The sequence below is a fragment of the Pantherophis guttatus genome, chromosome 2, assembly GCF_059756535.1.
Source record: "Pantherophis guttatus breed Tessera chromosome 2, ASM5975653v1, whole genome shotgun sequence".
Taxonomy (NCBI): Eukaryota; Metazoa; Chordata; class Lepidosauria; order Squamata; family Colubridae; genus Pantherophis; species Pantherophis guttatus.
The window spans coordinates 57,959,814-57,970,779 of record NC_142064.1 but is presented as its reverse complement, the minus strand read 5'-3'; the positions used below and the strand labels follow the sequence as shown (position 1 = coordinate 57,970,779).

At 37.3% G+C, this 10,966-nt stretch overlaps 1 long non-coding RNA gene across 2 annotated transcripts; it reads left to right on the top strand.

Moving 5' to 3' along the window:
* The first annotated feature begins 678 nt into the window (after positions 1-678).
* Positions 679-9,972, top strand: LOC117661946 (uncharacterized). Of its 2 annotated transcripts, none has more exons than XR_015731891.1 (2): positions 679-739; positions 9,686-9,972. It is a non-coding gene; the product is annotated as an uncharacterized LOC117661946 (long non-coding RNA). The 2 variants fall into 2 exon arrangements; XR_004590173.2 differs by lacking the exon at positions 679-739 and adding an exon at positions 1,344-1,426.
* The last annotated feature ends 994 nt before the right edge of the window (positions 9,973-10,966 follow it).

Below are 10,966 nucleotides of genomic sequence, written 5' to 3'. Positions count from 1 at the left end.
AGGGGTCTTTTGGCTTTCCACAACTAACGTATTGCTGTAAAATTCCCTCCAGACTCAACAAGTCAGAATGAGTTATTTAACACCAAGCTCTTTGTGAAAGTTGTTTGTGTTGGCAAAGATTTAGTGATGTGCTTTAATGGAAGAGACTGTACTCAGATATGCAATTTCTAGCTTAGGCTAGGTTTTGAGTTCTTCTAATTTGCAGTTATCTTCTGATAGAGTGTGTACAAGGCTAACATTTTTCAGCTTTACAGAGGCTGTCAAAGTACAGTAACTTATCTCCCAGTTTAATGAATGAATTCATTCATCCCCACATTTCTCAATACGCTTTTCAGTACTCAGTTTGAGCAATCCAAACATCTGGAAATATATGAAAGGTTCTTGTTGCAATCTAAACATAGTCAGATAACACAACACATGTGGAGTAATATAGATAATATATTTCTTATGAACCTACTTTTAAAACCATGTGTATTTTTGGTACAATTCACTTCTTTTGGGTAGCCATAACAACAAAACCAGCATTATATTTATAAAGCTATCAAATAAGAAAGGCTCAAGGCAGGATTTAAAAACCATAAAAACTCCAAATCCAAATATTCCACAAAGTTGCTTTGTAAATCTTGGCTTTAATGATAGAAGAATGAGATTCAGTTTACAAGAAATTTAGCAAAAGATGGAAGAGCAAGTGATGAAGGAGCTCAGGCTGTACTCCAGACCAAACATTCTGCAGTCAAAGGTAAACAGTTCTTGTCTGCTCAGGGTTTACTCTTCCCATCAGCACTGGCTGAAAAGCTCATTGAGATAACCAGAGGCATGTTATTGAATTTAGTGTGCACAACTAAAGAGAGTCTGTATTTTATAATAATAGTATAATATTATTTGGTCTGAAGAAAAGTGATTACAGAGAACTCAAACATGTTTCTTTTATTTTACTTATGATTTTTAAAAAAAGAATAGTTTGATACACCGATATGCTTTGATCAGATTTTTCATCCTATATATTGTTATTTTGGTTCAACAATGGTTGGATAACTGCAGAATGTGCTTTAAATAGATACTGGGGAAATGACTAAAGTGTGAGAGCTTGACAGCTCATCGAAATGTACGTCAGATCACTGATCATGGAATCTTAACTCCACATACACTGTTTCTTTTCATTATAACAAGCTGCACAAAATTCTGGACATCTACGAACTGTTTCTGAGCATATTATTAGAAATGATCGATTTCCTGATCAATTGGGGATGATAGATTTCCTGATCAATGCCTATGTAAAACAGCTTGATGAAAGAAATAATGATGAATTGTTATACACGGCCAATGAAGCCCTGAAATGCAGCATTCTGGTGCTTAGACAAGGATGCTATTCTTTCATCAGTTTCAAAATAAATCACAGAGCTGTAGAATGCAATAAAATACAGAGGTAAGTGTCATGACAGGCATGGTTTTCATGCCCGTCACTTCTTATATAAGCCTGCACTTATTTCAAGTGCTACTTTTAGGTGAAGTTTTCTGATTTTAACATAAGTATGCTTGTCCAGTTTTTCTGGGGTGGGGATGGGAAAGGAACATATTGCAGAAAGATGTGAGTTTCCTGCCTTTCCCTGAGGCAGATATAAGTCTGTCTTTGTGTTTCTTGGCTATCTGCGAGACCTGGCTCAGGGTTGTATCTATGTGTATTTTACCAACTCCCACTGTATGAATATAGCTTGAGCCAATAGAACCAGTTATAAAAGGGCGTAAACAATACTGGGGGATGGTAGAGAAAAACACGTGGAAGGACAAATTTATGAGGAATGATTAGGCATGTTTAGCCTGGGGAATGAAAGATTTCAAGAGGGCATGATAACCCTTTTCATAATCAGAGACCAGGAATTCATTTAAAATGTCACACTGTAAATTATTAGAAGACAGAAAACAAAACAATCACTCTCTCTTAACCCAACCCATCTCACAGGGTTGTTGTCGTGACAATAGGAGAATGTATGTTGGATATGTTCGCCACCTGGAAATATTTGTAAAAATAATAAAGGCAGCTACAAATCTAATAAATAAATGTAATCTGATGCCAGTAGATGTTTTAAAGTTAATTATAGGCAGACCACGAGATATTTATTTCTTTATTTGATGCAGAAGCTCAAGGTGGATGCTTGAGCATCCAGAATGGTCTCTACTCCAATTTATCACCTTAAAAAGTTCCCCGTGAAGTAGCATGGACAGAGAGTAATTCAAATCCATCCAGTGAGCTTCCATGATTAAAAGGTGGACTTGAATCCAGTCCTCACTTAGTCTTCTTTGACATCATAACTAATATTCCACACTGGTTGAAGATAAGCATTAACTTTCTTCCTCCAGTATATGATGGGTTTGATACAAATCAAGTCATAGATTTTTTTTACACCAGTGGAAAATGAGAATCAAAAAGTATTGGGTACAACATGTTGCATATTGAATGTACTCTTGTTATTTGGTACTAAGAAAGGGAAGTCTTACTATTCTAACATACCTACTAAGCCCTACGGACCAAGAACAGGTAGCAATGCATGAACTTTGCAACATATTGGATTTTCTTTCCCAGCTGCATTCTTAATAGAGTACTGATCTGCAGCCTTTGGTTCCTTCGCCTTTACAGATAAGACCAAGTCTCTCTGAGGAGATAGTTCCTTGTGGGTTTTTTTCCCCCTTGGTTGTCTTACTATCCTCCTGGCCACAGTTACAGTTTATAACTTAATGGGGCACTGAAAATCCTCTCATGTTAACAATGGTCTCTTGGAAGGCCCTAAAAAGCCTGCTGAGTGAAGTAAGATCTGAGGACAATGTTACCTCATAATGTAGCATCATTCTGGGAGCATCTGGCTCTGAGGAATCCTGCTGCATGGTCACAGCCAACAATCTATTTCTAAAGCAATAGTTAAATGAAACAGAAGGCAACGAGGAGTAGCAGCTGCAAGAGGCAGCGAACAATTCAACAATTAAGGTCATGCATGTGAACATTTCCTCCCCCCCAAAATTCTAGATCTTCCTTCAGTTTGAGAGGAAAAAATCTGTTTTGAGTCCACTAATAATCATCACTAATAGAAGATGAACTTCCCCACTTTCTTCAAAGGGAAGGTGCTTCTTCTTCTAAAAGGGAAATAGAGATGAAAATATTTTTTAGTTATAGAACTTTAATATGATGGGGATTGTGCACCACTGGATGTTTTTTAAATGCATGGCGAACAGTATGAAACTCAAGACAATGTTAAAAAGTAATTGATAAAGAACACACCTATCTACTAGATTTAGAACCAGGAAGCTCCAGTTTGTAATGCAGGACTGTGTTATTATACCATTCATCACAACAAGCAGTTTTAAAGGTATTAGACAGCTCAGCAAACAATATCTCAGTTGATGGGACAATCTTTCCTCTGCAAAGCAGCAAATGAATTGCTGGGGCTTACCTGCAGCAAACGGAAATATACTTTCCGAAATGATCAGGAACCTCAAGGCGACATTATGGAGAAGCATACTTCAGAAACCAAACAGAAAAACATGTTGACAGTAAATGAGGTTTAAATCAAGGGCAACATTCATTTCTGTCCTCTGAAAACAGTGGCGTACCTATTCTGGTGATGGGGCAACTAAACAGAGTAGATAATCCCAGAGTTTCATGTCACTGTTGGGAAACTATTAAATGTTATACTAAAAGAATAAATGGAATGCTATCTGCAAGAACATCTGTGTGTTTTATGACTATACATTATGAATGTTAAGAGGAGCATTTAAACAAACTGAGAGCAGCTGCTTCCTCAGATTAAATGTCAGAATTTCTGTCCTGGAATTCTGAAGAAAAGGAGGGTAGAGCTGAATGTACAAGTTTTTGTGGGAAAATAGCATCCAACCATGCCTATTCTCACATTTCAAATCGCCTTGTTACTTCCAAAGCTTCAAAGCTTTGCCAAAAGGAATACAATTGGACATTATTTACACTGCTTCGATCATCGTGCAGGTATAGTTGGTTTAGTAAAGCTGCTTTTAATTATTCCTTCAGCGATGAAGGTATTTATCATAAGGAATAAAAAACAAGAACTGGGCAGAGAGTGCTGCTGTCTTTATACTTCTGTGATTAGTATCTTAGCTCTATTCAAATCAGCCTTTTTGACCATCCTGAATGTCAAAGTCAAGGTCACCTGCACATTGGAGGTGTGTCAAGCAGCAACATTTGCAATGTAGATTAAGCTGAGAGCAAATGCCCCAAAGGACTTCTGTCAAGTAGGAGACATATTTTGAACTTTCTCAATAAATCCCTTTTTTCTTCATGAAAAGGAAAAGAAAAAAACTCCTTATTGCTTGTTTTCAAGTTACGTTTTCTTTCTTTGCATTCAATAAAGTACCGTAAGATCAGGCAAAATTCTGCTGGCATTGATAAGCTACCTAGGCAACAGAGCTGTGCGGAACAATGGCCAACAGCAGAACCCCTTCCCAAAGAATTAAAGCAGCTGCATCCTGGTCTCAGCCATCCTGCATGGCTGCTTTGAAGAATAATTCCAAACATTTGCTGAGACTCCATGCAAAGCAAAGGGGCCGTGGCCACCCACCTAGAGATTGCTTGGGAAAGTCTTCAGAGCAGCTGCACTGGTCTTTCTGAAACATCTGGCAACTCCTGAGGAATATTTTCTTTGGCTTATAACAACCACATGTTGTAAAGTACCATTTTCCAATTCTTTGCACTAATCTATTTTATTGTTTATAAAACTAATCTGGATCACCTGCTAATGTAATTTATCAAGAGATGCAGTTTAAATTTAAACTGTATTGGCATGTCTTTTTTTCCTGTGTAGTAACTAATTTAGCATGCTTTACAAGGGTCTAGTCCTCATGGGGACGGTGCAATGGTTCAGTGGTTAAGACGCTGGAGCTTGTCAGCTGGAAAGCCTACAGCCCAGATTCATGACCCAAACACACATGATGGTGTGAGATCCCATGACTCGCCCCTCCTGCCAAACTAGCATGTTGAAAGCATGCACATGCAAGTAGATAAATAGGTACCGCTTCTGTGGGAAAGGTTGATTGATTGATTTTTTTGATTGATTTAGGAAATTTATTTGCCATCCATCTCATATCCAATGATCTGGGCAGCTTACTGAATAAAAAATGAAGGCATTAAAAACATTCATAACAACAATCATAGAATACAGTGGATAAAAATCATTTACAAGTACAAACCATTAACACCAGATGGAAAAGAAGGGAGTCCAACACATGTGTGTGTGTGTGTGTGTGTGTGTGTGTGTAGAAGTGGGATTAAGTTTTAGTTAACCACCTCCAGGATGAAGCTCCCCCATTGGGTCTCCAAGCCATTTGGCAGAGCCAGGTCATGCGGCTCTTTCAAAATGCCAAGAGAAATCGAATCGAATAACAGAGTTGGAAGGGACCTTGGAGGTTTTCTAGTCCAACCCCCTGTCTAGGCAGGAAACCCTACACCATTTCAGACAAATGGTTATCCAATATCTTCTTAAAAACTTCCAGTGTTGGAGCATTCACAACTTCTGGAGGCAAGTTGTTCTAACTGTCATGAAATTTCTCCTTAGTTCTAAGTTGCTTCTCTCCTTTATTAGTTTCCACCCATTGCTTCTTGTTCTACCCTCAAGTGCTTTGGAGAATAGCTTGACTCCCTCTTCTTTGTGGCCCCTGAGATATTGGAACACTGCTATCATGTCTCCCCTAGTCCTTCTTTTCATTAAACTAGACATACCCAGTTCCTGCAACCATTCTTCATATGTTTTAGCCTAAGCATCCTTGTTGCTATTCTCTGCACTCACTCTAGAGTCTCCATATCTTTTTTACATCGTGGTGACCAAAACTGAATGCAATATTCCAAGTGTGGCCTTACCAAGGCATTATAAAGTGGTATTAACACTTCACGTGATCTTGATTCTATTCCTCTGTTTATGCAGCCTAGAACTGTGTTGACTTTTTTGGCAGCTGCTGCTCATTGCTGGCTCATATTTAAATGGTTGTCCACTAGGACTCCAAGATCCCTCTCACAGTTACTACTATTGAGTGAGGTATCACATATACTGTACCTGTGCATTTTGTTTTTCTTGCCTAAATGTAGAACCTTACATTTTTCACCATTGAATTTCATTTTGTTAGATAGGGAGCCAATCTCACCTCAGGGGGTAAGATATTCCAGAGGGCAGGAGCCAGGCAGAGAAGGCTCTTCTCGTGGAGTCTGCCAGCCAAACAGGTTACCATGTTCTGTATTTTCATGCTGGCTCCTGAGAAACATGCTGGCCCCATCACAAAACAAAGGCTCCCTCGGCTGAAAATTGGATATGAACCCTGACCCTTGAGTTGATCATGACTTTAAACCTGTAGTCCTCATGGAAGAGAGACATGCACTATCCATTATTGACCACATGATGATGATGATGTATGTTTCAGAAGGGACCTGGTCTGATGACTGCCTTCCACACAATTACACAATACCTTATTTGCAGGAACCTGCTTTTCTTTAATTGTAGCTTTCAAGAAATGTTTTCTAAAAATAGATGATATGATCCTTGGTCCACGATCCCCACTTTTACTATATACTTCATAATGCATGATGTTGCAAATGCTTCCACAACAGAGTGGATTCTATTTTAATTGGAGCCACATACATTCCTGAGGTTCAGTAATACAAAACAGGCGGGTTTCTAACTTAGATAATTCACAATGGCATTCAGTGATTGCTCTTACTTGATTAGTGTGGGGGACAGGATCCACAGAATAAAACTGCAAATCATCCGCATCCACAATCAAAAGCCTGTCCCAGAATATCATTAAAATGTGATTCATATATCTTTGAAAGAGCAATGAGGTATTATCCAATTCACTATATAATCAAGCTTTTCATCATGACAATCAAAGAGAGTTAAATATTCCTAAACCTTTTTCATACAAATTAAACTACAAGCTCCTCTGAAGTCCAGTTTACCAAAAATGTTTTTTAGGGGTGTGTGTGTATGTGTGTGGTTATATTAAGAGTTCAGAAGAGAATTATCCTTTGAATAGTGATATCAAATACTTATGGCCTATATGAGCCAATCCTATATGGAGCTGTTTTTTGAATAACAGAACCCCTGGCAGGGAAGGAGGAAGGATGTATAAATCTTCCGAAAGATTTTTCAATTATTTTGCATGAGACATTGGTTGGAGAACATTTGCAGAAATTTGCAGACATTTGCAGAAATCTGGACTCCAGGAATAAGACCGATTGTGTAGACAAACAACTGATGGGAGGACAGGATTAAACACATTAGCAATAGTCTGCATGATCAGGCAAGACACTCATTACACATTAACTAGCTAGATGTTATGCTGGTTGGCTCAATCAAAGTTCTGCACATTTGGAAGAGGTGGAGAATTGGAGATCAGACAGTCATGGACCATGTTGGAAACCTTCCAAAGGTTAGGAAATTAAAAAGGTGAGTGGGTGAATGTGCCTTCTTGAAATTCCAAAGTCATTCATTTTTGACAGTTTATCCTGTGTCAAATACCAGCAATACATCATTTTATAAAAAATATTTTTAAAGTTTTAATTCAGTGTGAATTTCAATCCTTTCTTCTGCATATTCTCCCATTGGTCCAAAGTTATATCCAAGGATTTTTGCCTATCTTTTCGTACAGTTTTTAACTTGTTCATCTTCCATTTCCATTTTCAATAAAGTTTAAACACCTTAACAGTAATATGTTCATCATTTGTACATAATTCCACACCAAATTCAATCTCACCATTTTCAAAGTCATAGTTCTTCTTATCAACTTTAAATCTTTCCTTCAGTTGAATATAGGAAAACCTAGCATATAGCATATAACACTCTGATTCCAGATCTTCTCTTGTTTTAACTTAAGATATACACCAGCATACATTAAACATTTTTGTTTAGTTGTCATTACTTTTCTAAAAATGGTTTATTACACATGTAATTTTTTTCTTTAGAAAGTCACACAGTTGTTTGCTCTGTCAGTAATATCTGCAAACTGTTTAGGAACATGTTACCCAAGTGAGGCAGGTTGGGTCTGAAAACAGCCATTAAGAGGTTAATTATGAGGTACATTAATTCCATTTAGCACTTGAAGGATGAACAGCAGAAATAGATGTCCTTGAATAAAAGGTGAAGAATAGAGGCACACGTGCTACAGCAAAGGACTGATATATGGACATTGGAACCATGCCTTTCTCATAATAAATGTCCAGTATCCAATTTATTAACGGTTTGGAGATTTACATTATATCAAGTCAATTGGTACATTTTAAGTATTAGAAGTTATACTCAGAACACTTCTTCGTTAAATGTTATCTTGATATACTGATTGCATTGAAATTTCCCCTCAAATTTATTATTCATCTGTGATCGTTTATTTTTCTTCACTGTTTGAAGCATAGCTTCTGCGGCATAATTTAGTTCTGATCTTCATATTAGTTTGGTAGATGGTTTGATTAAAAACGTGTGGTAGTGTTTCATCCTTACTTCTGTGATGATGTCTGCAATGGGAGAGCCATTACATTTGATAGGGTGCCTTTGTATGTTTGATGAGCATGGATTGCCAGGTCATGCATAACCCAACATAGTAAGGATTTTCTGGTGATATTGTGCTAGTTCCGGAGAGACTGAACACTATAAGCTCTCTTTGGGCTCAAGAAATGGCAAAGCACACAGCTGTGCTCAGCAGCTGTACTCTAAAGTAAAAGAGAAATAAAAAGTTTCTTTTCCAGTTGATCTAACAGTCATGCAGCTGAAAAGAATTAAATTATGCAGCTGAAGGCAAGCAAACCATTGTTTCCAAACCAGTTTAGCTAATCACATTTCTCTCTTTCTCTCTCCCTCCCTCCCTCCCTCCCTCTCTTCTATTATCTGTCACCTAGTTATCATCTGTTTCTATGGTTTACACAGCACTCAGTTCTTGATGAGAGAGATAGTGTTGTGGACTTCAAGGAGTCAAGGCATGAATGGTGACATAATGGCTTTTGGATTCACCAGTGTTGATTTGAAAGCAAGCTAATATACAGAACATGTTTGTGATCCCCCCCATTTCTTTTTATTAACAAAATAAGGCAAATACATTTTTAAAAAATAGTAACCAAGTAGGGTTTTTCTTCCACTCTCCTGCTTCCTGGTAATTAGCAATAAAATAATAAACCAGAGTTGTTATATGTGTGTCTATTAAAGCATTTTAAAGGTAACTTGTTTTTGTTGGATATGTATGCAGTATTGACCAAATAAGTGCATTGTTAATGGTAGCTTCCTATTTAGTATTAACTAAGGGGAGTAATTACATGTGCTGGCATTTTCTCCTGGGCTGGCAAGATATGTTCTTTCTCTTCAGCTTCCCACCAAAGCCATTATGTTGGGTATAAAACTCCTCAGTGTCCATCCTTCTGTTTCTGATCTTTGGGTAGTTGCTGAACCTGCAATTCTTAAGTGGTTTCTCCAAAATTAATCCAGAAACCAGCCAGTCTCCAACAGTGCACAAAACTTCTGAATTTACCTCAGGTTCATCAGCCATGTATTGTCCTTCCTAAAATTACTTTAAGTCTTTAAGCCTGCAGCTGTTTCCTCTGCATAACTTGCCCCACCAGCAATGTAGCAGCTCTTCCATTTCTTATGATAAAATTTCTGTCTTTGATAAAGTGTGTTTTCTCTTCTTCTCACAGGTTATGCTGCCAGATAACAACCGTGTGTATGTCTCCAAGACCATATGACAGGATGGCAAGACAGCTTTGAGCTGCTGTCGCAAAGAGTTTCAAAGGTGACAACCAGCACTTTGAGTTGGACCTGGAGGCTTTTAGGTCATGCATGTCAATTTATATCATTTGCATCATTACATAATGATGCAAATTAACAGAACTAGAGTGAAAACATCATGTGCATAATTATGCAAAGTATGAAATTACTGAATTTGTGTGAATGTGGACTGAACAATAAAAAGTATTATTACTTTTATTGTTGTTGCATGTTTCGAAGAACTCGTCATCAAAAATGATAATTAAAATCAGCAACAAAAATGGACAGGATAATGTTTGTTGGAATGGACTTAGGCCACTTGCAGATGCTTTGTTGTTGAACAAAGTCATTATTACAAAAGTAAATAATATGCAAAATTACATTATTGTTCAACAATGGAAGTTGCGATTTCTTATTATTTCCAGAAGTCTTACTGAATTTGCTGTGCACCTTTTATTTTAAATCTTTTATCATGCTCCAAGTTTTTAATTTAAACATTTCTAATGCCTGTTCTGCGTTCCTATTCCTACGGCCATCTATTTCTGTGTATTTAATTTCTATAGGAGTCTACTTTACTTTGTTTTTCGGCTTATTCTCTCTCTTTTCAGAGAGAGAATAACTTCAACTTCTTCTTCTCCCAAAGTTATGGGTGTTACAACACTGGAGATTTTTTAAGAAGAACCTGGACAACCATTTGTCTAAAATGGTATAGGAAGATGTCCAAAGCCCCTTCCAATTCTGTTATTCTGTTATTCTTAATTTTAATTTACACTTAACCCCTGCATTATCCGCAAGTGTTTCTTCTTCAGTTTCCCTAAATGTTTGTCCCTCACCTCTTTTCTTTACCAATCAAATCTCATGGCCACTGTTTGGCAATTATGCCACTGTTTCCTGGGTGGATGTGTTAGAAATAAGAGTGTACACAAAGGACAGTGGGAGATGTGAGAGAAGAGTGCAGACAGTTTGCCACTATCTTGGATATTTTCTCTTTTTGTGTAGGTATCTCTACAAAACACATTTTATATATGCAAAGCCAATCCAAAGACGTATTATTCTTTATTCATCCAAAAAGACAGAGAATTGTGCCTTTATAATTTTTAAAATTTCATTATACCATACCAACCAGAGAAATGCTAACAATCGATATGGCAACCTATCTACTGAAGATGGCAATCTACTGTAAAATTCAATTAAATTAATTAAAGGATCAA